This window comes from Ovis canadensis, chromosome 1, assembly GCF_042477335.2.
Source record: "Ovis canadensis isolate MfBH-ARS-UI-01 breed Bighorn chromosome 1, ARS-UI_OviCan_v2, whole genome shotgun sequence".
NCBI classification, from domain to species: Eukaryota; Metazoa; Chordata; class Mammalia; order Artiodactyla; family Bovidae; genus Ovis; species Ovis canadensis.
Genome location: NC_091245.1, coordinates 28581623 through 28608264, shown reverse-complemented (window position 1 = coordinate 28608264; position 26642 = coordinate 28581623).

The following is a 26642-nucleotide window of genomic DNA, read 5'->3' as shown; positions in this document are numbered from 1 at the left end:
CGGGGTCCTTTCGTTCCACCAAAGCTTTCTCCCCATCCTGCTTTCCAGCCTGGAGCTTTCAACAAATTCCCTGTAGTTCCCCGGACATAACAGAATGGTCCTCATCTCTCCACCTTTGTTCTTCCCTTCACTTCTCATGCCCTTTCCCTGCTTTTCCTAGCCCCTCCTCCAGGAAGTCTTCCCTGATCTCCAGACTGGGAAGGTTCCCGCCTTTGTGATTCCTCACCCCTGCTCCTTAGTGCTGATCCACCTGCACAGTCATCATCAGCTTATTCCCTCCCTCCTCTCTTCTGCACTCCCTGCCCCCTGCCGTTCCCCACTCGCATCCACTTGCGCGCACGTGCCTCCTCCCTCAACATACACATTCACACACACACACACACACACGCACACGCACACACACACGCGCAAGCGTGTGAATTGCTTGAGGACTGGGTCACATCTGATCGGGGTTCTGGGTCCTGGTGAGGTGATGATGTAGCCCAGGAGAGCAGGGATGACTGGGAGATTCAGGCTTTCACGTGGGGGTTGTCATTCTCCTGATATAACAGGAATGTTTTACTGCAGCCCAAGGGCAGCCACTGAGTGCTGGAGGGTATTTCGAGGAGGGAAGAGGCTGTCCCCTGCCTCTGTCCCAGGGACAGCGAGATTTTAGCCTGGCAGCAGGACCTGGTGTCAATGGAACCCTGGTTTTCAGGAGCTGCTTTGCATGGACAAGTGTGGAGAGGTTCCTGAGCCCCTCCTTTCTCTCCATGGGACCTTCTCCCAGCTCAATTCCCACTTTGTACAAATGAAGAAACTGAGGCTTGGCTAAGATGTCACCTGCCCACTTTTTAGCTGTTATGCCCTTGGGCAAGAGCCTTAGCCTCTCGAGCTTGGATGTCACTCTCAATAGTCAAAATGTGTGACATGTGCCTGCTCACAGACTGTTCCTCTCCCCAAAGAGAACTGAATGATGCACCTTAGATCAATATTTTCGGCCTGCCATTCCCCTCATTAGTTGCATAGCCTAAGGTAAGTCCCTTCCCACTGTCAGCCTCAGTGTACCAGATGGGTGTGCCTGGGGGCCTGCTGGCCAGTCTTCATCTCTGAAACTCTGTCCTGGGGTCTGGGCAGTGTGAGGTGAGAGACGACAGACCCAAGGACTTCTGGGTCCACTCCCACCTGAAGCACTGGACAGGAAGGGAAGGGGTCTGACTGTCGGAAGTGAGATTTCTGCAGACTCTTAGGTCAAGGGTTGGAAGTTAGTTGGCAGGGAAAACTTTGTGGAAACAGGTCTGTGATTATCTCCTTGGCCACTCTTGGATGGCCTAAGTCTGATCCCATGACTTTCCACAGTTGAGCTGATTCCTGCTCCTCCCCAGAGCCCAGAGTAGAGCCTGCTGTCTGCTCATGGTCTCCTCCAGGGTCTGCGGGCTGCCCCTGGCCAGAGCTCCCCTGCCCAAGATGACTGAGGCAAACTGCAACCTGTGCGTTGCTCATTCAGGGTCCCCTGCTAGGATCTCAGTTCCACCAGACCCTACGTGGAGACCCCAGTCCACCATGTTTGGCCCTCCTCTGCCTCTTTGCTCAGGTGGCTCTGCTCACAAGGTAGCTGACAGCTACCCTTGCCCTCTCCTGAAGAGAGTGGTGTTAAGCTCCCAGAGACATCTCATGTGTCTCTCCACCAATTTCAGGAACCCTCCCCCGACTGCTGGAGCCCACTGTGACCTCTTCTTCCTCTGAGTTCCCCATGTGTCCCAGTCACTAGACAGCGAGTGCCATGAGGCAGAGATGGGGCTTGGCTCAGCTCAGGGCCCCAGTTCTCCTGGGAGGCTGTTTGGACCAAAGCTGCGTTTGCATTGCACCTCAGCCACTTTAAAGGGTTCTGACCTATCTAAGCCTTGGTTTCTCATCCATACAACATGAACAATATCACTCATCTGTATCAGACTGAGTGCCTGGAAGGAGTTGTACTCCTTAAACTCCTTGAATTTGAGCCAGCCCTGATCAGCAAAGATTTGGGCTCTGAGTTGGGAGCCAGGAGCCTGGCTCTGGATCTTAATCTATTAAGATTAAAACTGCCCTGCACAGAGTTTTACATCTGCTCTCTGTGAAATCCCTTTATCACCTTAATCTTCCTTAGTCCTCCCAGAAAGGGAGGGGCTATCCCAGCCCAAGTGTGGAGCTATAGAGGAAGGGAGGCCTGGTCTTGGGTTCTGAGTGAGCTTGGGTGAGCCTGGAGGGGAGTGCTGTGTCTGGAAGCCAGAGCTGGGGGGTGGGAGGGAGTGCTTCCAAGCTGTATCCCAAAATATCTCAGCCAGGAGAAATGTGCTTGTCTTACAAATCCCCTTAGGCCTGCGATATGGAGTAGATCCCCTCAGGAAGGTCACAGACTAGAGATGATGCCCAGTCCTCCATGCCCTGGGAGATACCCAGCAGCTGCAGTCTCAGAGCAGCCCCAGACCTGCTTGGAGCTGAGGGGGGCTGAGACCTACCAGTGGTGAATGACAGGAGGGGGTGATTCACCAGATGGAGGGACAGGAGAAACAGCACCAGGCAGCACTGAGCTGGGCTTGGTCAGGGCAGGCTTCCTGCAGTCTGTGCATTTTGTGATATTAGCGGTCACCGATGAACATTGACTAGATCCATCATTTCATTGAAAGTAAAACTTAGTCGCTCAGTCATGTCCGACTCTTTGTGACCCCGTGAACTGCAGCCCACCAGGCTCCTCTGTCCATGGAATTCTCCAGGCAAGAGTACTGGAGTGGGTTGCCATTTCCTTCTCCAGGGGATCTTCCCAACCCAGAGATCGAACCCAGGTCTCCCACATTGCAGGCAGACTGTTTATCATCTGAGCTACCAGGGAGCCTATCATTTCACTAGGGTTTCCAAAATGAAGATATTCTATCATCCCATTATCATCTTTCAGCTAGACTATTTCTGCAAAGAGAAACTTCCCCTTATCAATTACTAGTTTACCGTGAGGAACAGTCAGTGCAAGTGACTAAGCAGATGTGTGATAGGATCAAATTTGCTTTTCCTGAAAGAAAATTTGAAAAGGCCAAACAGCACAGAAAAAACAAAGGACATTGTTAAAGAGCTATTCTCGAAAATCACCGTACTCTAAAGGTTTTCTAGGGGCTTCTTCTAAGCCTTTTGTTGTTGTTCAGTCACTCAGTCGTGCCCAACTCTTTGCGACCCCATGGGCTGCAGCATGCCAGGCTTCCCTGTCCTTCACCACCTCCTGGAGCTTGCTCAAACTCATGTCCATTGAGTCAGTGATGCCATCCAACCATGTCATCCTCTGTCATCCCCTTCTCTTCCTGCCTTCAATCTTTCCCGGCATCAGGGTCTTTTCCAATGACTCAGCTCTTTGCATTAGGTGGCCAAAGTATTGGAACTTCAGCCTCAGTATCAGTGCCTCCAATGAATATTCAGAATTGATTTCCTTTAGGATTGACTAGTTTGAGCTCCTTGCAGTCCAAGGGACTCTCAAGAGTCTTCTCTAACACCACAGTTCAAAAGCATCAGTTCTTCAGTGCTCAGCCTTCTTTATTGTCCAGCTCTCACATCTCTCACATGGCTACTGGAAAAACCATAGCTTTGACTATATGGATCTTTTTTTGGCAAAGTAATGTCTCTGCTTTTTAACACCCTGTCTAGAGGAAGGAAAGCTTTCCATTATTACCATAAGGACTGTTTAACATGGATAGCCAAGCACAACATAGAAAATAATAAATCAACCTTGCATAAATATTGTGGGAGTGACTATCAAAAAGTAAAATAATAATCATAGGAGATGTGATGGTTCACTTTATGTGTCAACGTGTTTGGGCCACAGGGTGTCTGAATATTTGGTCAAACATTATTCTGGGTGTTTCTGGATGAGACTAACTTGGGTTGGTGGACTGAACAAAGCAGATTGTCCTCCCCGATGCTGGAAGTGTCATCTAGTCTGTTAAGAGTGTGAGCAGGACAAAATATGGAGCAAGAGGGAATTCTTTCCCTCTGCCTGACTGTCTTAGAGTTGGGACACTAACCTTATTGCACTGTCAGACTTGGACTAGAACTAGAACTTACATCATCACCCCTCCTGGCCTTAGATGTTCAGACTCAGACTAGAACTGTACCATCATCTCTCCTGGTACACACACACATAGGTACACACTGACCCTGTTTCTCTGGAAAACCCTGACTAATCAGAAATATCATTTAGAATCCAGAAGCACATTAAGAAAATAGCACGCGTCTGTAACTAATCTTTACATGGTTCAATTTTAAAAAACCTAGTAAAGTAGATTAATATCATTAATGTAATATTATAGAATGTCATGAATAATAGATCAAAAGAGGAAGAAAATTGTTATTTTCTGTATAGATTCTGGAAAAGGCATTTGAAAAGTTCAATGTTAATTTCTGATTTTAGAAAACTTCTTGATAGAATAGAAAAGGATGGATACTTCCTTAATTAATAAGATCATGTATACATGTGTGCTAAGCGCTTCCGTCATGTCCAACTATTTGCGACCCTATGGAGTGTAGCCCATCAGGCTTCTCTGTCCATGGGATTCTAAAGGCAAAAATACTGGAGTGGGTTGCCATGCCCTCCTCCAGGGGATATTCCTGACCCAGGGATTGAAACGGTGTCTCTTAAGTCTCCTGCATTAGCAGGTGTGTTCTTTACCACTAGCGCCACCTGGGAAGCCCAGGATCATGTATAACAAGGCAAAATCCACCAGTATGTGTAATGGTGAGCAGTTTAAAGCATCCCACAAAAATTCACGAGCTAGAAAAAGATGTCGCCTCTCACCTGTCTTGTTTAACATTACTCTGCAGATATTAACTGTTATAATTTTACAAGAAATGAGGAACATAAATATTGGAAAGAGACAAAAGTATTGTTATTCATATATGGATTGGGGGCAGGAGAAGAAGGGGATGACCAAAGATGAGATGGCTGGATGGCCTCACTGACTCGATGGATGCGAGTCAGTGAAATCCGGGAGTTGGTGATGGACAGGGAGGCCAAGTGTGCTGCGATTCATGGGGTCGCAAAGAGTCGGACATGACTGAGCGACTGAACTGAACTGAACTGATTATGTGTTTGAAAAGCAAGATAAAATAGAATACTTATTATAAATAAGTTAGCTTGGTAAGATAACTTGGTGCAAAATTAAAGCATAAAAAAATAATAACTTTCCTATACATGAACAATGAGTTATAAAAGATCCTTAAAGGGAAAATCCCATCTATGGAAATAGCAAAAAAGATAAAATACAGAAGATAAAATATCTAGCAACACATTCAATAGGAAAAATTCATGATATGCGTGAAAAAAATTTAAATGCTACTGGACTTCTAAAATAAAACAAGAATAAATGAAAAGAGATACTTTGTAGGAAGACAGCAAATATGAGTCAGTTTCCCCTATATTATTATATACATTTAGAATGGTTCTAATAAAAATAAAACCACAGTTCCTAGGAGTGTATATTAATTAGTGTAGATAATTGCTTAAAGGAAGAAACCCTGAGTATATAATGGTTAGAAAATGATGGATACTTATTTCTAGCTTACATAAAGCCCGAAATAGATGTTCCTGATTGGTGGGCATCTACGTGTGTGTCTTTCAATCAGACTTCTTTAATTTCTGGCTCTACTATTTTCAACACATGGTTTCCAGGGTAATTGTGTGCATCTGCCTGAAGCTGGCAGAGGAATATGAATGATTAAGCATGGGAAGTTTTTACGAGCCAGTCAGAGAATTAATACACATCACTTCTGCTTGAATTCCATTGGCTAGAACTCTATCATGTGATCGCATTTAATTACAAGAAGAGCTATGCTATGTAGTCTGAGTGCTCAGAAAATAGAAGTGAGTGTAAAGCACTGCTTGTCATGGGAAAATTGAGATTCTAAAGTTCATGTGAAAAACATTCATGAGGAACATTACAAACAGTTTTATGCAAAATTTGACAACTTGCATGCAGTGGATAATATCCCTAAGAATGTGACTCCAGAAAAACTGACAAAAGAAGTAATAGAAAACTGAAACCTCCCCATATCTATTTTAAAATTGGAATTTGTAATAAAAATCCCTCCCACATGGATAACTCCAGGCCCAGACGGGCTTCATTAATAAGTTTTATCAAACATTTAAGGAAGAAATAATACCAATTCTACACAAGTTCTTTTAGGAAATAGGGCTTTTAAAAATCAGCAATGAGTATTGAATTTTATTATGTATGGAGTAGAAAAACTTCTGCTTCATTGACTATGCTAAAGCCTTTGACTGTGTGGATCACAACAAACTGTGGAAAATTCTTAAAGAGATGGGAGACCACCTTACGTGCCTCCTGAGAAATATGTGTGCAGGTCTAGAAGCAACAGTTAGAACTAGACATGGAACAATGGACTGGTTCCAAATTGGATAAGGAGTGTGACAAGACTATACATTGTCACCCTACTTATTTAACTTACGTGTAGAATATGTCATAGAAAATGCCAGGCTGGATGAATCACAAGCTAGAGTCAAGATTGCTGAGAAAAATATCAATAACCTCAGATATACAGATAAAACCACCTTAATGGCAGAAAACAAAGAAGAACTAAAGAGCCTCTTGATGCTGGTGAAAGAAAAGAGTGAAATAGCTGGCTTAAAACTCAACACCGAAAAAACTAAGATGACAGCATCTGGTCCCATTACTTCATAGCAAATAGATGGGGAAAAATGGAAACAGTGACAGACTTTATTTTCTTGGGCTCCAAAATCAGAGGATAGTGACTGCAGCCATGAAATTAAAAGATGCTTGCCCCTTGGAAGAAAAGCTATGACAAGCCTAGAAAGCATATTAAAGAGCAGAGACAAAGGTCCACTTTGCTGACAAAGGTCCACTTTGCTGACAAAGGTCCATATAGTCAAAGCTATGGATTTTCCAGTGGTCATGTACAGATGTGAGAGTTACCATAAAGGGGACCTTAAAGACAGCCAAGCACGGAAGGATTGCTGCTTTTGATGATGCTGGAGAAGACTCTTGAGAGTCCCTTGGACTGCAAGGAGATCAAACCAGTCAATCCTAAAGGAAATCAATCCTGAATATTCATTGGAATGACTGATGCTGAAGCTGAAGTTCCAATACTTTCGCCCCCTGATGCAAAGAACCAAATCGTTCGAAAAGACCCTGATGCTGGGAAAGACTGAAGGCAAGAGGAGAAGGGGGCAACAGAGGATGAGATGGTTGGACAGCATCATTGACTCAATGGACATGAGTGTGAGCAATGGATATGAGCAAACTCCAGGAGGTAGTGATGGACAGGGAAGCCTGGCATGTTGCGGTCAGTGGGATCGCAAAGATTGGATATAACTGAGTGTCTGAACAACACCTATGGAGAAAATAATATGAGCACTTCCAACTTGATGTGATTTCAGTTTTCTTAAATTTACCAAGCTTGCTTTGTGGCTCAGCATGTGATCTATCCTGCAGAATATTCCATGGGCACTTGAAGAAAATGTATATTTTGCTGCCTCTGGGATGGTAGGGATGAAGGGTGACTGGAAAGGAGCATGAGGGAATCTCGGAATGATGGAAATGTTCTGTCTTACCTTGAATGGTAGTTATACATTGTACACAATTGCCAAAATTTAGTGAACTGAACACTTTTGACCTGGGCATTTTATTATACATAAATGATATCACACAAAAACACAAAAAGAATAGCTGGGAGGATGATAGGAGAAAGAATCCAGGATTAGACACAAACACATAAGAGTTTTAAATTGATAAGGTATCGTTTCAAGTGAATGAGTAAAAATTGATTATTTATTAAGTGATATTGAGGTAATTTGAAAACAGCGGGTTGGAATCACATACTACTGTTTACATCAGCATTAATTTTGTGTGGATCAAAGATTTTAAAGTAAATGAAACCATGAAAGGATTGAAACAAACATGGATAATTCTTTTGTAGTTCTAAATTTGGGAAAGAGAAAGATTTCCCCAAACTGATTCAAACCCAGAAGCCACAGAAGAAAATATGAATATAACCAGTAAAATTTGATGTGTCCGATTTGAAAAAAGTACCACAAGTAAAATTTCAGGTTGTGCTAGTGGTAAAGAACCCAGCTGCCAGTGCTGGAGACAAGAGACGTGGGCTCGATCTTTGGGTCGGGAAGATCTCTTGGAAGAGGGCATGACAATTCACTTCAGTACTCTTGTTTTGAGAATTCCATGGACAGAGGAGCTTGGTGGGCTATAGTCCACAGCATCACAAAGAAAAAAGTTGGACATGTCTGAAGCGAATTAGCACACACATACATATATATGAGAGTACATATATATATATGTATATATATGTATATATATGCATGTATATATATATATATATATGAGAGGCCATATATCAATTTTTAAAAAGATCAATAATGTAAAATGGCCACACGACATGAACAAATGCTTCATAGAAAGTGTATACAAATGGTTTCTGAAAGGAGGGAAAGATGTCCATGCTCAGTTATAGTAAGAGAAATGCCAACAAAAACTGGGTCAAAGTTACCACTTCCCCCAGTAGATGGCAGAGACCAAAATTTTAGATAATGTGCTGTTTTTGTGAGAGTGTAGGGCAGCAAGTTCTCTTATGCATTGTTGACTGGAGTCAAAAGTGTTACAATTCTTAAGAAGACAATCTAGAGATATCTATCAAATATAAGACTGCACATGCCCTGTGACCCAGGCGTTCAACTCCTAGGAATTAATTCAACAGATGCACTTCCACATGTCCAGAAAGATGAATGACGGAGATATCCAGGGCAGCCTTGCTTGCAGTGGCAAATCATGGCCATCAAGAGGAGGCTGGTTAAATAAATGACCGTGGCTGGATGTAGCGGTATTTCATGACACTGCTTGAGGTAGATTAGTGTGGTCTTGAGAACATAGACTCTGGAGCCCGAATGCCTGGGTCCTAATCCCAGCTCTGCCACCGCTGGCTGTGGGACTGACTTTAGGCCAGTTACCTAGCTTAACCTCTCTGTGCCTCAGTTTTCTAACCTCTAAAATGGGGTGAGTATCAGTAATAATAATGTCACCCACCTTAAACTGTTGTGCTGAGGAGTAAATGAGTAAAATCGGTCTTATGGTGTTTAGACCAGGGAGTGACCTGAAGTGAGAGTCACTCAGTCGTGTCTGACTCTCTGCGACCCCAGGGACTACACAGTCCATGGAACTCTCCAGGCCAGAATACTGGAGTGGGTAGCCTTTCCCTTCTCCAGGCAGACTCTTTACCTGCTGAGCCACGAGGAAGCCCGGGGAGTGGCACATGGTGAGTACTATGCATGGAGAGACTATATTTATCACCAATCTGAGCAACCTGTATTAATATAGTAAGTACAAAAAAACAAGGTGCAGATCTAGTAATATAAAATCAGGGTGTGGAGGAGATTGAATGTATTTATGCCTGCATATGCATAAAATATATTCCCTGGTGGCTCAGAGGTTAAAACGTCTGCCTCTAATGCAGGAGACCTGGGTTCGATCCCTGGGTCGGGAAGATCCCCTGGAGAAGGAAACGGCAACCCACTCCAGTATTCTGGCCTGGAGAATCCCGTGGACGAAGGAGCCTGGTGGGCTACAGTCCGCGGGGTCACAAAGAGTCAGAGACTGACACACACACATACACACACACACACGCATAAAATATCTCTAAAAGGCAGTAGAAACTAGAAATTGCATCTGCGGAGTGATTGGGGTAGAAGACAGTTCTCAATGAATAACTTGTATACTATTAAACATATTTTTTTACTGAGTATATGTATTATCTATTCCAATTTTTTAAAATAAAAATTCATATTATGAAAAAAAGTTCCCTTATATGATGGAACTGTGTCCTTATTATGGTGGTGGTTAAACAAACCTATACATGTGTTTAAAATTCATAGAACTGTACATAAAGGTAAATTTTTCTGTATGGTAATTAAAAAATTGAAAAAAGAGTGTCCTTTTGGCTCCAATGCGTAATACAGAGCAAGCCTGGTCCTCCAGAAGGTCAATGAGGAGCTGATTGCATTTTAAGGGAAAAGAAATTCTTAGAACCTGGATAAGGAGAATCACGGTGGGGACAGGGAGGAGAGAATTCAGAAGTACAGAGGAAAAAGTCTTGTGCTCCATTCTTTTATGAACCACACCCCAACTTTGTACATCCTGTTTGCTGGACACTGTGCACACTCTTCTCACAACAATCCTAGAAGATAATGGTTACTTTCTGTCATCTCAGTTTTCCAGATGAGGTTAAATTGATTTGCCCAAGATATAAGTAGAAGAACCTTTGAACCAGGCCTGACTCTAAAACTGGTTCTTTTTGAAACTACACTGCTTGGATGGGATTCAAACCCAACCAAAACTCAGACTGGGGCTTGAACCACAATTCCTTACTTGGGAGGGGACTCAAACTCACTGTCTTTTAACTGAAACTGCTCACCTGGTATCAAAACTTATTGAAGCCCAGGTTCTTTTGCCTCGTTGCAGAAAGAATTCAGCGTGAGGCAAAGCAATAGGTAAAGCATGAGTTAATTACCATAGGCTGCTTGTGAGAGATACAAGCAGGCCAGCAAGGGAGCACAGTTTTAAGAGCAAAGGGGTTACATTTTTATAATCAAGGAAAAATGGGGAAAGGAGGAGACCACCTTCTTCCTCATGCTTGGGCAGATATCAAGGCTTACGTCAGTTCTTCCTTTGACCCTATATGGTCCAACTGGGACTGTCATGGTGCTATTTAAATCATATGTATATTAGAAAAAGGATTGTAATACTTACTAAAACATGGTAGTTCATCTCAGGTTTTGGTATAATATCCTTTCTCCCCTGTTTTTTTTTTCTTTTCTTTTTTTTTTTTTTTTACATATTTATTTATTTGGCTGTGTCAGGCTTTAGTTGCAGCATACAAGATCTTTGTTGCATCACATGGGATCATTCGTTTGGACGCATGGATTCTCTAGTTGTCATACAAGCTCCAGAGCATCCAGCCTCAGTAGTTGCGGTGCTGGGCTTAGTTGTTCCGTGGCACGTGAGATGTTAGTTCCTCAACCAGGGATTGAACCCATATCCCTTGCATTGCAAGGCAGAGTCTTAACTTCTGGACCACCAGAGAAGTCCCTCCCCTAGTATTTATTTAAATCTTTCACCTATATTCCTGTCTTGGTTACCTGCAGAAATGCTACTCTTCAAGGACCATTAACTCCCTGACTTCATGTAACAAGATTCTGATCCTGTATCTATTGTTTTGTGTTTAACTATCAGGTTTTGTGGCTTGATTGTGCCTGGCACTTGATGTACCTGGTCTTCCTTCAAGGTGGTGTAGATTGCTGCTAGGTTACTGGATTCTTTTCTTGAGTGATCATTAGCTTACAACAGTCTCTCAAATTCCCTTAAAATTCCCTTTCTGTCTTTAATCCCCTAGTGGGATTTCTAAACTATTTAATTATCCTACTCTATCCTTATCATTTTTAGCACAAAAGACTCCCTTTCTCTAGTAAACTAGATCTAGGGAAGTCTGGGAAGGCTTCACAGAAGAGGTGACATTTGAACTGGGGCCTTGAAGTTTATCTAGGGTTCTACCCTGTACAATTCCAAGTGCTGCCATTCACAAGGTAATCTCTTTTACTGGCTCCCCCTGCAGTTGTGCAGGGCAACTCTGAGTTCTTCACAGAGAAATGGAGAAGGTGCCCTTGTTAGTTTTCGCTGTCTACCAAAAGGCTTCCCAAATTCAGCCTCCCAAATTCATGCTCTATTGGTTTCAAACAGTAAGCATTTACAGGTCAGCTGGCTAGTTCTTCTGAACTCAGGTGAGCTTATTCCTGCACCTGAGTCAGCTGGTGAGTCAGCTATAGCGTGATCAACCATCCTGGTTTGCCGGGAACTGCCCCAGTTATAGCACTGAAAGACCCACATCCCAGGTGACTCCTCAATCCTGGGCAAACTGAAGCAGTGGGTCACCCTAGCTGACTGGGGCTGTCAGGTCTAGGCGGGCCTGGGTGAGGGTGGATGGGACCTCTCTCTGCAGTTCCTTCATCCTCCAGTGGGCTAGCCCAGGCTGTCCTCATGGCAGCAATGACACGGGTCCAAGAGAGCGAGTGGATATGTGTGTCCTCTTAAGGCCGAGGCTCAGAACCAGCCCATTCTCGTTCTGCCACATCCTATTGATCAAAGCAAGTCATAAGACCAGGGGTAGAAAAATAACCTCTCCCTTTTTACGGGAGATGAACATTGCAAGGGGCATTGATATGGGAACAAGGTTGGAAAATGGGCCCGATTCATAATCAACTTGTCTTGACTGAGGTGAAGCAATAAGCCCAGCTGACCTGTAAATGCTTAGTTTTTTTAAAACTACTCTACTGAATTCGGGAGGTTACAGAGCAAAATCTAACCTACCTCCACTCAAGAGGTATATTTGGGGAGTGGCAGGAGTTCAGTGTGGCTGGAGAATAGTGGGCTGTCAGAAGATGGGAGAGTGATAATAATGGCTGAGTCTGCGTGTTTTCTCATTTCCTAGACTGGCAGATGAGTACAATAGGAGACAGATTGTGATTCCTTTATACAGATGAGAAAGACCAGGGCCCAGGTAGGGCAGGCACACACCCAGGGTCACACAGCATGGATAGGGACTGTAGGGCTTTCCCTGCTGGGCCAAGAGAGGTTATGGGCGGAGTAGGGGGAGTGCTTTCGCAATCTCCTACTTAAGACCAAGAAGCCATAGGGTGTTCATAAAAGAATAGGGATGACTTGACGAAGATGGAGAGTGTTAAAATCACCAAACCTCCCCTGGCACTCACACTTCTGCAGAACTGTGATTATTTATTCTTTGAATTTGAATGATTGGTATTTTTCCCTCCAAATATTCCCCGAGGCTCACTCTGTATCATTAGTAGCAAATGGATTTGCAGGTGTGTAATTAGGCTGGAAAATTATAGACAGCCGGAAGCCTTGACTATGATTCTCCCACCTCCTGGGGAGGCCCCCAGGCCAGGAAATCAAGCCAGTTCCTGGGAAAGGGCTAATGAACTGGCCAACTAGGCCCCTGTAAATCCACTGACCCATCACTAACTTACTATGTGGCTCTGCTCTCTGGGCCTCAGGTTCCTGGTCTGTAATCAGAGGGGACAAGGGGAGAAGCAGCTTGGTGGGATTTAGACAGCAAGCAGGCCTGGCAGTGGCCGGGCCGTCCATGAACTGAGCTGAGGACATGACAGGCCCTGGAGTGGCTGTGAGGAGCTAGGTGGCTGGAGTTGGCAGAGGCTTTGTTCTCTCTTGGAAAGGGCAGATGATATTCTTTTTTGACCAACAAGCTTACTGTGTGCCCGACTGCACAAAGTCTACACAGACTCACTTCAGCTTCTTCGCATTCCCAGAGGGGGCGTTTGCTACCCTGATGGACAAATGGACAGGGGATGCGACTGTCCAGTATCACTCGGTAGGTGTGAACCCAGGCAGTTTGACTCGGCTTCCCGGCTCATTCCACAAACCTGCTGAATGTCTGCAGCCACCCTCCCACCTCACCTGCCCAGCATGGAGTCAGGTGCCCCACTGGCCCTACAGATACACCCTCTGCCTTGCCCTCAGTTCCACCAAATGTATCACCTGAGCCCCCTCACCTCTGGCTTCCATGCTTCAGTCCATGGCAAGCAACAGTAGGAGCTTGGAGGGTGGAGGTGAGAGAGACTGGGGACTTGTTACCACCCACTCCCTGCCAGGCCAGGTTGTACCCTCCATTAGTCAGGTGGCACTCTCCCCGGAGCCTCTGCCCTCAGGGGCTTGGGCAGGGCTGTCTGCACAGCTCTGCAGGCACTGACTGCTCCCACTATTGTAGGTTCAGGGTGTTTCATCACCCCCGAATCCATCATTAAACACTTCCATCAGGATTCTGAGAGGGACCCTGGCAGAGACCCCTCTAGAAGGCTGCTCCTGCCCCCAAAGAACTCTGTGTTGTATCACCAATAATTCTTCCTCTTCCCTCTCCCTGCCCCCCAAGACCTTACCCTGTGGACACAGTTGATCAGGGTTGGGAGGAAAACAGGATGATCAAACTGGTTTCTGGCAAAGGAGAGTTTTCCACCCATTGGTCCCTGCAAATCTCCAGAGCCAGTACTTAACATTTCCCTTTAATCAACTCTTTTCTGTCCAAAATTTAAAAAACTGAATCTGAGTTTTTGAAATAAATTTTTAATTTTAGAACAGTTTTAGATTTATAGGAATATTGTGAAGAATATTATAAGTTCAGAGATCGACCGACTCTCAAACTTATTTCAAAAGGAAGTATTTTCATTATTCCTGCAAGTGAAATCAGCATGATTTGCCTCAAGTAGACTTTAATCTTAAAAATGAACACTGAAAACTAAACAATGTTGCTAAATTTTTTAAATTAAAATAAAAAATTAACAGCCCAGTAGAAGTATTATAAATCTGGTTGATTTATATAATGCGTTTTGCATGCAGAATTGGCTAGGATGTGTGTGTGTGTGTGTGTGTTGGCAAAAGAGGAGGCAGTGTATGAAGCTCTCCTCAGGGCCATCACCAGGCACCAGGCAGTTTTCCATCAGGAGTGCCCTGCCAAGAGTCCTCCAAGGAATGAACCAGCATAGTACAGCCAGTGTTGATGGAGTGCTGCCTCTGGTGGGGCAGCGTTTTGATATCTTACATCTACTAAGCTGGCAGAGCCTCGGGACCACCTGATGAGGTAGTAGGTACTGTTACCATCTCAGTCTTTAGATGGAGACACTGAGGCAGGTCAAGGAACCGGTTCAAGGCCACAGGACAGACCCACATGGAGGCAGTCGGGCTACCAAGCCTACACTTGGCTGTACTCTGTTATTGGGCTTGGCTGTGGATTGCTGTTCCCTGTTACTGGCAGCAGAGGAAACAGACTCTTATCCCGCTGCAGGCTCGCTGGACCAGGTCAGCAGCCCCAGCCTCATCTCTGTTCTCTCCCTCCTGTCTGTTCTCGGCTCTGCAGCCGAGCGCTCTAGAATCCACCAAGCTCTGTCCTGCCCTCGCTCAGCGCCCTCCAGGCATGTCCCCAACTCTTCAGTTTTATTCTCCCTCCACCAACTTTGTACTCTGAAATTCCTCTATAAGAGGTGAAACACTAGAAAATGGACACCCTATGTCCTTTTCCAAGATTTAACGAGGGCTAACATTCTCCATCTACCTCTGCGTGTTCTACTTTGAATTGAAATAAAACCTTTCCTCATGTGTCCTTGGCAATAATACCAGGCTTGATGTGATTGTTATTTTTTCTAAATATATTATAAAATAAATATATTACTGTGAGAAAAAAAGTATTTGGCCATGTACCTCCTAAAATCACCCTGTGCCTCCCTTCTGACATGAGTGCCACACACTGGGGAATCTCTATGGGCCCCCCACATTGTTTGCAGCAAGGATGCGACCTGGACTCACTAGCTCGCTCTGGTGGCAGGGCTGGGAGCTGTGTGGGGAGGGTCCCTGGGGTCTGGGTGGGGAAGGCAGGGGCATCTTGGGGATCTTCCACTAGCCTGGGAAGGGAGGGAAGACAGTACCGACAAGGCTTAGCACTGGCCCGCACGGGCTGTTCCCTAGACTCTTCCTGTGTATTTGGGGGCACCTTCCCTCCCTTTAAGTGGGTGACTGCTCAGATGTCTCTCTCAGAGGGGCCTTGCTGACCGCCCAGCTATATGGTCGCCACCACACTCACCCCGCTTAATTTCTCCTCAAACCATGATATTATTTTCTACTCTCGTCTGTCAACTCCACAAGGGCAAGGACACAGCCCCCTTTACTCAGCGCTGCACCCCTGTGCCTGGCACAGAGTCTGACATGAGCATGCTCTGCGGAAGCAATTGTTGAATGAGCAGATGAATGAGAGGATCCGTGGCCTGGGCTTCAGACTCAGAGTCTAGGCCTGGTGCTCTCACTAGGACCAACCCAGCCTCTACTTGCATGCCCTCTGTGATGGGGATCTCAGTCCCTACATTTCTGAAAGAGAACCATATTCGAAGAGTTTCTTTCAAGACTTTGCACACCGGTATGATTTTTTATGTTGTCCCCCAAACTGGGACTTATGTTTCTTTCAAGCAGTAGTGTAACTCCCCTAGGACATGAGAGGGGGTTTGTGCCTGCCAGGGACTTGGGGAGGGCAAGGCCCCTCTGGTTTCTCTTGACTGCCATTGTGCCTATTTCTGAATTAGATCCCTGTTTCACTTCAGCCTCTGGGGCTCCATGGAGTCTTCATTCTCCACCCCCGTTCCCTACTGATGGAGCGATGGGATCATTGTCCTCTCGCCTGGGAGGCCTTGTTGACAAGATCCTGAACTGGATGAGGCAGTGGAAAGGGCTCCAGCTGGGACCCAGCAGGCCTGGGTTCTCTGCCACAGACTCACTGTGGAACTCTGATGAACCTTACCTTCCATACCTGTAAAATGGAGATAGGGAGCTTGTTCTGAGCCCAGGGATAAGAAACTATCCCAGGTCAGATTTCCAGTCCCCAGGGTCCTTCTGCAAATAACTACGAACCACCTCATCGCCAGAGGCCCTGGGCACAGATTAGCGGTAGAGAAGCACCACAGGGCCCATTTCACCCAAGCGCAGGCAGAACTGTAGCAGAAGAACCAGGCGAGGGGCCCCTGCAGCGGCCTCGTTCTGAGCTGTCAGTGTGATGCATGCGCCAAATTAAGTTCATAAAGAAAGTCAGAGAGGGCTGGGGCAACATGGCCACAAACTGTGTGTCTTGGCCACCTTGGCTGAGGAGCTGGCAAGGCTGTCCTTTGGAAGGCCCAGCCCAGTATCTGCCATGTCCACCTGCCCTGCCCACAGGGCACAGAGAGCCTGAGCACCAGGGCTTTGCTCAGGTCCTGCTCCTACCTGACATGCTCTCCCTGACTGGCTCAGCCCCGCCGCTCCTGATCCAGAACAGGGCCTAGTGGAAGTCGTGGTGCTCCTAGGCATGAGGTACCTGGGCCAGTAGTCCCAGTTCAAGGCCCAGTTCTGGAGTGAGGGCTGCCCCCTGCCTGGGGCATTGACCCTTTCAATGGGTCAGGAGCCAATCAACCCCCAGTCTCCAGCAGGAATGCCTCCTATTGGGGTTCTCATATCGTGTAGTAACCACCCAAGCTTCAAGGTCAGCACCAGGACTCCATGAAGCCCTACAAGAATGGCTCAAATGCAGCCCTCTAACTCCTAGGAACACAGGTTTCTCCCAAGGTGGGAAGGTCCTGGGCTGGGCCCAGCAGGATCATCCCTGGCCAGCCTGTGTAAAATGTCAGCGCCATCCTCACCTCAGAACTTCTAGGCCCCTTTCTCTGCCTTGTTCTTTGAGCATGGCCCTTATTGCCATCTGATGTGCTTTAAATTGGCTGACTTATTTTCTGGCTCTCCTAGTAGAAGTAAGCTCTCTGAGGGAGGGCCTTTGTCCTTTCCGTTTGCCTTTCTGTCTCTAAGCAGTGCCTGTGTCCAGTAGTCTCAAATGCTAATTAAACAAAGAATGAATAGAAGGAGGCGTGCACAGCACATGCCCAGGCCTGAGGTGTGAAAAGGGTTTGAAAAGGAAGAGGTGTGGAAGGGTTTGGAAAGGAATTCAAATGCAGAATTCCTGCAGGTGAGGTAAGAAAAGGTAGTAAGGCCTAAACTGAGAAGGATCTTGAATGCTAGACTGAAGGTTAGAGGAGAGTGAGAGCTTGGTAGGATGTTAGATGGGGGAACAATAGGATCACATGTGGGCTTAGAAAGACCCTTCTGGTTGGGTGAGAGGAAGCATAGTGGGGTAGCGGGGATGAGTGGGATCGGAGAGAACAGTGGGGGCACATGAAATTAGGCGAGACAGGGCGGGTACCAGGGGAGGGCTGTGGTGGGGCCTGGAGGGTGCGCAGGAGGCCTGGACAGGGTAGGCACTGACTGGGAGAAGGGTGCAGCGGAGGTGAGCATCCCCTGCGGCCGGCTCTGCCTGGTCAGTCTCACCCCACAGGGCTGCCCCATGAGGAGCAGGGAGCCAGGGGACCCAGCCTGGCCCTGCCTCTCTGGACTCCAGGGAGGCACAATGCCTTCCATTAGTGGCAGGAGACTGCAGCCAGCATTGCCCACCGAGTGCTGCCGTGTGGCGTGTGGAACTCCCCGGTGAGGGGAGCTCAGCCGATGCCACACGCCTGGCTCCTGAGGCTTCAGGCGTGCAGCCTTGTGGGAGAAGGGAACTGTCACTGACTGAGCACCTACTCTGTGCCAGGCGTGGGATGGATGCTTTATATGCATTTGACCCTTACAAACAGCAAGGCAGGTCTGCACCCCCAATTTACAGACAGGGAAACTGAGACCCAGAGAAGCTAAGTAGCTTGCTGGAGTCATCTGGCAGCAGAGTTCTTTCTACTCTACCATGCTGCCTTCTGAAAGGAAGCCAGACAGAAGGCATACAGAAAAGGAATTTATGTTCAACACAGCAGCCCAGCAATGGAGGGGCTGCTTGGGAGGGGTGAATGACCTGCCCCAGGCAATTAGAGACCCAGGGAATGCTTGACAGTGTCTCTGCGGAGGGGAGGAAATGGTGAGCTATCTTCTGGTTCCCCTTCCCCTGCCAGGCATCTCACAGGAATGGACAGTCTGAGCTGAGGGGTGGCTTTGTCCCTGCCCCAGGTCCCCACAGACGCCCTTCCCAGAAGCAAAGTCCCCTTCCTCAGAATGGACGCGTTACTCTGAAAAGTCATGGGGCTGCCACTTTTTCTTGCTCTGTATCACACAGTGGAAACAACACAGGCCCAGAGAAGAAATGGGGCTGGCCCAAGTCACATTTGTGCCATTGGAGGATTGGACCAAACACATTGTTCAGCGGTGTCCAAGGGCCCTGGCCACTGTCTAGTTGGCTGGGCCCAGCCCTGTCTCGGCCACCATGATTGCCCCAGCTATTATACACATGCCTGTGGCCAGAGTTTCTCAGGGAACCAGGGATCTGGAATTCCTATGACTCCCAGCGCTGGCTCCAATACTGGCTTTGGGAACTCTGCACACACCTGCACGGGTGTTCAAGCTGGAAGTATGAGTGGGGCCATGGCATCTTATTTCTTAACGTGCCTTGAGGGCTGCCTGTCCGTCCCCACTGCCTCAGGTTCCATCTAATACGCAGCTTCCCTTTTGGTCTCAGCGGCATCTCTCAGGTGGCCAATCGCTATTGGAGGGCTAATGACCCAAGTCCTCCACCAATTCTACCTGTTCCAGGCCCGATGAAGGGGATGCAGACTCAAGAGTCCGGGGTCTGAGTCCTAGCTCTCCCCAAGCTGTGTGACCTTGGGCAGGTTCCCTTGCGTCTCTAGGCCTCAATTTCCTGAGGGTTCAAATATTCCCAGGGCAGGACACAGCATGTACTATAGTTTGTTTGTTTTTTTTTAATCAAATTGGTTGTCAACATTTAAAACACAAAAGATTAGGAAAGTTCATCAAAAAAAAAATATATATATATATATAAGTTTTCAGGTTTTCTTTAAAAATCAAAAGATCTGGGCTCACTGGATTCCCATTCCTGCCAGGTAATAGTCCACTAGAGAGAATCATTCTCCAGTCCTTACAGGCCAGGGAACCCTTAGAAGCTGGTGGATTTTCTACCTTTGAGTCAAGCTGGGAGTCCCCAGCCTCCATACCTCAGGGCCCTCAGAGCTCCTGGCTCAGCCCTGGTCATTGGATGGGTGCTGGGTTGATGAATGAATGAATGAATAAATAAGTGAACACAGCAAAAATGATAACAATAATGCTTGCTCCCTGTCCCACACTTTCCCAGAGGAGTCCAAGGAGGTACTTGTATTTTATAAATTTTAAAGTTCCAGGAATAACAACAAATATATGTGTAGCATTCACCAAGTGCCTCTGTGTGTGTGTGTGTGTGTGTGTGCACGTGCGTGCTCAGTTGCTTAGTCGTGTCTGACTCTTTGTGACCCCACAGACTGTAGCCTGTAAGGCTCCTCTGTCTATGGGATTCTCCAGGCAAAAACACTAGAGTGGGTTGTCATTTCCTTCTCCAAGGGATCTTCCTGACCCAGAAATCCAACCTGCGTCTTCTACTTGGCAGGTGGATTCTTTACCTCTGAGCCACCTAGGAAGCCCACCAGGTTGCCCTGGCCAAAGTAATCTTCTTCCATTATCTCATTTGCCCCTTGCCATGGCCTACGAGGTGGGACTTCTCCATCCTGGGGAGGACAGGGTAACGGAACAGTATGCTGCTCCCAGGGTTGGTGGGAGGATTAACTGAATTAATGAAGCTAAAGTGGCTGGAAAAGAGCCTGGCATACAGCAGGTGCTCAATAAGCACTGGCCATCAACACACAAGCCAGGCATTTTCACAGCAGTGATCTCACGTTGGTGAACAGATGAGCCCCCTAAGCTGAGAGGGCTTGGGACTTGCCCAAGATCACAGGGCAAATGGCTTGGAGAAGATTCTTGGATGGGTAGACACATGATTTCTCATGGTGGGGCTCAGAACTTCCATGCATCTCTCTGTATGTTCCTGACAACAGCCCTGATTCACAGCTTAGAGGATGGAAGCTCAGTCTTTCCCCAGGTCACACAGCTCAGGGTGGATTCAGAGCCAGGTATGGGAGAGTTCACAGCCTGAATTCTTGAAATGAAGAAAGTGATGAGTACTCATTTGGTCATTGTGAGAACATAGAATAAAAAAATATATAGTAGTTAAAGTTTCTGTAGCTTCTAATTACCATGCCAGGGCTGTCCTAAGTATTTTGCCCAAGTTAAGTGGTTTCACCCTCCCATCAACAGTACCAGACAGTCCTCCTATTGTCGTCTCTCCGGCACAGATCAGGGACCTGAGGCACACCAAAATTAAGTAACACGCCCGAGGCCACAAGCTAGTGAGCAGTAGAGCCAGGAGTTGATTCCAAGCCTTCCAGCTCCAGAGCCCTTGCTTTAACCCACTATGCTGTGAACAGAGGGCACCGTGCGTAAAGGGGGTTCTGAATCCCAAACCCACAGGGATCCTTCCCATCAGCTCCATCTTCATTATGTCAGCTGCAGAGCTAGCAATGAAGATGCAGGCCCCTGGGGTTCCTGTCCCAGGCTGCTCCCCACCCTCATCACTCCAGCCCCACCCCAGGGTCTAGTCAGGTACACAGGCCATAACCACCAGGACAGAGAACAGCCCAAGAGCAATGCAGAAGCCTGGACATCTATCTCCCTAGAAACCAAGTCGGCGCTGGCCCAGCTGATGCAGGGAGGGGGCCCCGTGATTCCTCCTGTCCTCCATCCTCGGGCTCCAGGCTCTCGGTTCCTGAGCTTAGACAGCAGAGTCAGCAGGAGGCCCCACGGCTGGGAGCCATGACCGCACTGCCCTCTGTCCTATACCCCACCCTCCAGCTCCTCCTGAGTGAGGACACTTACGGCATGGTTTCACTCTGCCCTTTCCGATTCCTGGGCCTTTGCTTGGCTACTCCCTCTGCCTGAGGGCTCCCTCACAACCCTCTGGAAAGACCTCCTTTTCCCTGTAAGCAGTGTGTCCCACATTCCTCTGAAACCCTATGGCCTCCACGGCCCCTTTCATGCCTCATCACACACCGCCGTGATGGTGTACGTGTCTGCTTCAGTCCCTGGCCTGTTCACCTGATAGTTTTACATAAGCACACGATCCCCTCCAAACACACTACGACAGACTCAGAAACATGCAAGTGCCTGAAAATATACACTCTCTTCTCATAGGCGGCATCCACACAGCCAAAGGCCGATGCACATACTATGAGACACCCATATACGTGCTTACACTCAAGCAAGCAACAAGGCAATATCTGTGACTTTACACCCATACAGGTACACACGCACAGAGGCACAAACACACTCACAGCACACAATCCAAGCACACAGCGCCAAGCTACCCGCAGAGAATCACATACTGCAGAAATGGCTTTTTCACTCCTGAACATAGACATGAAGTTCCAATCATGCAGAAACACACAACACCAGCCACACGTGGAAATGCCGAATTGCATCCACACTGGAGTCACTCCCCGGGTGGGCTGGCCGGCTCCGACCTGAGGCTTGAAGGACGTCTCCTCAGAGACAACCTGGAGCCCGGGTAGCGGGGGCTGGGAAACCAGGCCACCACCTCCTGCTGGAGCTCTCGCCTGGAGGGGAAGATAATGACATGTCTATTGGGCTCCTGGGTGGAGGCTGCCATGTGAGAGGGGTGCTCTTGGGCTGATCCCTGGCTCCTGTTTCCTTTTTGCCACTTGTGCTTTCAGACCAGCAAGCCCCTGCCCTCTAGCTAGGCCCCAAGCTGTTTTCCAGGTGCCCGTAGTAGCCTTTTCCTTAAATAAAAAGAACCAGGATTTATCAGCATTTGCTTACCACAGGGCCGAACTGGGAGAACACCACCCCAGCGGCCTCACAGGGATCACACTGGTCCCGGCTCTCACAGCACTGACGCCAGTGGGAGGGATTCTTGGGACACCTGACATACAGGATTATTCTGCCCATTTTAAATAAACGTGAAAATGGCAGCTCAGAGAGGTGAAGGAACTTCCCCAAAGTAACACAGCCAGGGAGTGGTGGGGCAGAAATGGACCAGCCTTCCCAAAGGGAGCTCCTGGTCCCTGGGCTCCCAGGATAGCCCTGGGTCACCCTCACCTACTCTCAAGGGAAGAAGCAGGAGTTAGGAGACCCCAGGCCAGGGTGGAGTCTTTTTTGGGGGTCTGAGGAGGCGGTGAGATTGATTTTGCTGGGATGCAGCCTGGCCTTTCTGCTTCTGGGAGGTCAACTCCTTGACATATCAGGAGAGGGGCTTCAGGCCTATACTCCCAGCCCCATTTCTGGGTCTGAACAGACTGTCACCCAGTTACTAGGTAGAGCCAGCATCCATGCAGGTTCCTGTGGAACATGAAGCCCCTCATCCCTGAAGGGACTGAGCATCTAAGGCTATTGTGGGCACAGCAAGGGAACAGCTGGAGCTGGTGCCAAGTGTTTCAGAAATGCTTGGAGCTAAGAGACCTCCATGGGGCTTCCCTGGTGGCTCAGATGGTAGAGTCTGCCTGCAGTGCAGGAGACCTGGGTTTGATCCCCAGGTTGGGAAGATCCCCTGGAGGAGGGCATGACAACCCATTCCACTATTCTTGCCTGGAGAATCCCATGGACAGAAGAACCTGGCCAGCTACAGTCCATGGGGTCGCAAAGAGTTGGACATGACTGAGTGACTAACACATACACACACACACACACACACACACACACACACACACACACACGAGATCTCCATGCCAGCTGATTGCCTTTAAAAATTAGGCAAGACAGCCAGGAGCAGATAGAAATCATGTTTAGTGGAAGCATGAAGCTGCTCCTGGCCTGAGCCTCCTCGGCTGCTGGACTCCAGTGGAGATTTTCAAACTATGTTCCCCCTTGGCGAAGGGGCCTACGTGGAGTGCTGCCAGCTTTGAGGTTCTAGGATTCCTCACCACCCTTCAGCAGAAGCACTCAGTGTGACTGCAGGCTCACCAGTCTTATTTTTTCTTTCTGGATCCACAGGAAGGTGGATTTCTCACCTAACTTGCCAAGGTGACAAAGGCCAGTAACTGGGTTCTTTGGAAGGAGTGTGAGCAGAAGCAAGGTACAGGCCCAGCTTTAAATCCCCATTGTGACACTGTGGGCTCTTCCCTTTTTTCCCATAATGACAATGTATTGAAATTACATTATCTATAGGGTATGGCTTCCCTGGTGGCTCAGATGGTAAAGTGACTGCCTGCAATGAGGGAGACCCAGGTTCGATCCCTGGGTTGGGAAGATCCCCTGGAGAAGGAAATGGCAACCCACTCCAGTACCCTTTCCTGGAGAATCCCATGGACAGAGGAGCCTGGTAGGCTACAGTCCATGGAGTTGCAAAGAGTCAGATACGACTGAGCGACTTCACTTACTTATACTTACTTATAGGGGTATTGTAAGATGGAAACAGGGCTTCCTAGGTGGCACTGGTGGTAAAGAACCTGCCTGCCAATGCAGGAGACTTAAGAGGCATGGGTTCCACCCCTGGGTCAAGAAGATCCCCTGGAGGAGGGCATGGCAACCCACTCTGTTATTCTTGCCTGGAGAATCCCATGGACAGAGGAGCCTGGCCGGCTACAGTCCGTGGGGTTACAAAGAGTTAGACACAAATGAAGCAACTCAGCACACATGCAAGATGGAAGCAACTTAGACCTTTGAGTCATCAGGTGGAGGAGAGATGCTCAGGAGAGCCACTAACCCACTATATTTGTGTGAGTAATAAACTTTTATTGTGTTACCCCCACTGAGATTTCAGAGCTTATCTGTCACCTCAGCAGAGCCTGGACTCGCATGGCTAATATATTCCTCTTGGATGAATTTTATATCTTGAGTTTGCACATATATTTTTATTGAGGAAAGAACTCTGTGACTAAAATCTCACCTCCAAGATGCCCCCTCTGACGGTCTCCCAGCTCTGATGTCCTGAGATTCTGTGTTTAGACAGCTGTGGGCTGTGGCTTGAACTTGGTCATATACCCTGACTGTGTGATCTTGGGCAGGCTTCACACTTTTCTGAGCCTCAGTATCTTCACCTATAAAAGTAGAGGCCAAGATGCTTCACCTGAGGATCCATGAGGAACTAAAGTGGGACAGATTTGCTTCAGGGAAGGCACTGACTCAATAAATGTTTTTATCATTATGATCATTCCACCTTCCATACCCAATACAGGCAAGGTCAGGGGAAAGAGACTTCAAGAGGCATGAGGCTTCATTCATTCAGGGAGGGGACAGGTCCAGCCCTGTGTGGGGTCCTGGGCCACAGTCAAGGCTCTACAGAGACATCGTCTCTCTTTTCAGCTGTATCTCCTTTGTCTTGGAGGAAGGGATAGTGTCTACCCTAATCACAGTGATGGCTCATGAAGAGGTTCCTGGCCCTTAATGATTCAGTGAAGCCTCACTGGGGTGGGGACTTTCCCCAGTCTCCTTTTACAGAGTAGGAAACAGGAGCACAGAGAGACTGAGCCACACGCCAAGGGTACACAGGTAGGATGCTGGTAGGTTACACAGGAAGGACGCAGGTGATGCTGGAATTTGAACCCAGGAAGTCCTACCTGGGAAGCCCCCCAATCAGAGTGCCTGAACAGGGACAGGAACTCTGGACCCGCAGATTAAATGTCTGATGCTTTACTGAGTTATCCAGTCGGGAAGCCCTACAGCAGTCTGAAAACAGACTCCTGAGCTGTTCAGATCTCTTAGCATGTGTGTGGCATGGTATGCGGGAGGTGGATGCAGGATGGAGGAGGGGAGGCTGTCGGGGTGGGTTTCCAAGACTAAGCAGAAGAGTTCCACTTCTCTGTTGCTTGGTCCCCTTCTGTCTCTCTGACTTTCTCCCCCAATTTCCTACTTAATTTCATTTGATACCTCTCTCCCTGACTTCTCAGTTTTCTTTGCCTCACTTTAATTCTGCTGACCTTGGGATGCAGTTCGAGATCTGAGGCTCTGCATCCAGGGCCCCCAGGAGGTGCCCTTTCCAATCCTGCTTCCGGCTGCTGCACTGCCCCGTTGTTCAGTGCCCTCTGCTCTACTTAGACTGAAGGATGTGAACTGCCTTCCCTGAGCCCAGCCAGCCCATCCCCACAGCATGGCTCTCTCTGTGTTCTTTCTAACTGCTTGGAGCTCTCTCCCCACCTTTCCCGTGAGCTCGATCAGCTCCAGGCAGCCATCCCAGGGTCTCCAGGTTGGCCCATGTTTCCTGCAGTACCATATATAGCCTGGAGCCGTGTTTCTCCTCTGGCCCCCTGAATTATCACAGCTCCATCTCCATCTGAAACTTGACAGCTCTTCTAGGGCAGGGCCTGGACTGGGAGCCCAACGTTGCCCAGCGCAGGGCCTGGCACCAAGGGGATGTCAGTGACCCTTGATTGCAGGTGAGGTTTTAGGGACACTGGAGGATGGTCCTACACAGAGTGACAAGTGAATGGGAGTGGGGAATGGGACCCTGGGTGGGGTGGGGTATAAGGACTCAGGCACTGGGGAATCCAAACGGCTGCAGGGGTCATCTGAGGCCCTGAGGACAGATACCCAGGCTGGTTCAGAAGGATACCAGGGCCAAACCACAAACAACCCCTTCAATCGTGGCCAGGCTATGGCCCTGGCATTAAACATTACATGTATGATGTAATAAAAGTTATATACAAAAGAGATGCAAGTTGCATTTTATAAGAAACAAATAGAGTAGTCATATACATTATTATCCAAATCAGAACTTTCTGAGAAAGAAAGGAATTGCAGTGAATAATTACATGAGACAACAGGTATAAACCCGGACTATCCTGGAAACACCGGATGTATGGCAACCCTGGGAATAAGGGATCATAATGACCACCTTTGAACCTAACTTAAATGTGAGAACATGATTAACACTGTGGGCCTCTTCCTTATCCCATTTCCAGTCTGCCTTCCTTATAGAAGTAACCATTATCTCGAATTTTGTTGAGTCATTTCCTCAGTAAAACTTGTATCACATATGTATGAAAACCTAAACAATATAGCTTGTTTTTGCTTGTTTTGAGCCCTCTAAATGTTGGATTGTGTTGTCCGAAGTCTTCTGCAATAAGCTGTTCTCCCTCAGCGTTATGTTTCTAAGCTTCCATTATGTTCCTAAGATTCCCTTGTATAGTTGACTGCAGT